Genomic DNA, 1575 nt, shown 5'->3' on the forward strand with positions numbered 1-1575 from the left:
GTTCAAACAATGCTGAAACAAGGAGTGTCATGTCTGTCTCCAAACACACCCAATAAACCCCATTTTTGAAACCAGGAACAAAGAAGTACAGATTTGCACAGGACCCGAGGAAAATAAATAAAGTCAGCGTCATTCCTTTAACTCCGGTTGTACCAGATGTTAATGCTATCTTAGTATCAATAGCAGCCAGAGCGAAATGGTACACAGTTGTGTATTTGTGTTCTGCTGTACACAGGAATACATAGGATTTGTTTAGTTTCACCTTCTGTGACCAACAATATCGCTTTACAAGTTTAACGTTGTTTGTTTTTTTTCAGACAGTCCAACCGTCTACGCTGCAGCTGTGAGACAGCAGCTTTCAGAGCTGACATGACCTGCTGACTCGGTTTTGTTTGGCGTACATCGACAACATCATTATTGTCTCTTATACAGAAAATTGAATTTGAGTTTGTGAAAATTATCAACCAGTTATTCTGTTTTTATTCAAGCGCGTGTCTACGCTTCCTGATTAAGTTTGTGTGGCTTTATTTTGAATATTTAGAATGAGACTCTGTCTTTGAATGATTTTACTATTCATTTATACCTTTTCTTGTATTTTATACACTTTTTAAAAACCTTACCTCCTTTTGAGTTGTATTTTCAGATCTATATATTAGAACTTGGGTGGATGTGAAGGTTTTCCAGTGATCACGTTAACTGGGAAATATCAGAGAATTTCACGATGCTTATCACAAAGGACACGACATGTTTCAAAGTTTTGAGAGCAGTAACTTAAAATTTCAAGTTAGGAGCAGATTTGGTTATCTTCAGGTCACAAATAGTAGCACTTTTGATTATTTGCTTTACATGTTAAGATGAAACCTGAGTTTCTTGTTTAGATCATAATTTTTAGGTTCACCTCTGGAGAGCTTTAAAAAGGTCATATAACCATCTAAAGTGCTACAGACACCCTGACATATCTATTTGTAGTAAAATGTAATATCTAACAGACTGTTTGAAAATTGTATGATTGAGAAATGTTAATGAGTCTTTTTTTTTCCCTTTCTGCAGCTCCGTCTCACAGAATGAACCTTCGATCACTTCGCCGTCATAATCTTTGAGTTTATGTACGCGGAGTACGCGGAATGCATTCTGACACCGTAAATACTTTGTTCATGAATCTCTGTTCGTATTTTTTATCGAAGACCCCTCACAACTTGGATATTCTGACAACATCGCCGACCTTAAATCCTGTCTTTATTATTTTTTTTCTCTTGTCTCGTGGTGTAGGCGTACTGTACAAATTGTGAAACACTTGAAGGCCCTTTGTCACATCACCCGGGCGCATTTTTATGTGTCAACACCTAACACATCGTAAAAACTTCAAAAGACCTCAGACGGAAGGAAGTTGGGGGGGGGGCAAATGCGCAGTGGACAAACGCTGGACAAATGGTGCACAAATGGCGAGGGGAGGGGTTTATTGGGGGGCCATAAATCTTTCGGTTTGACATATAATATAGTACATACTTTTTTCCGGTTAAACTTTCTAACTATCATCAACAAATCCTTCTCTATTGGAAATTGCTATAACTGCCA

This window comes from Salarias fasciatus, chromosome 10, assembly GCF_902148845.1.
Source record: "Salarias fasciatus chromosome 10, fSalaFa1.1, whole genome shotgun sequence".
NCBI lineage: Eukaryota > Metazoa > Chordata > Actinopteri > Blenniiformes > Blenniidae > Salarias > Salarias fasciatus.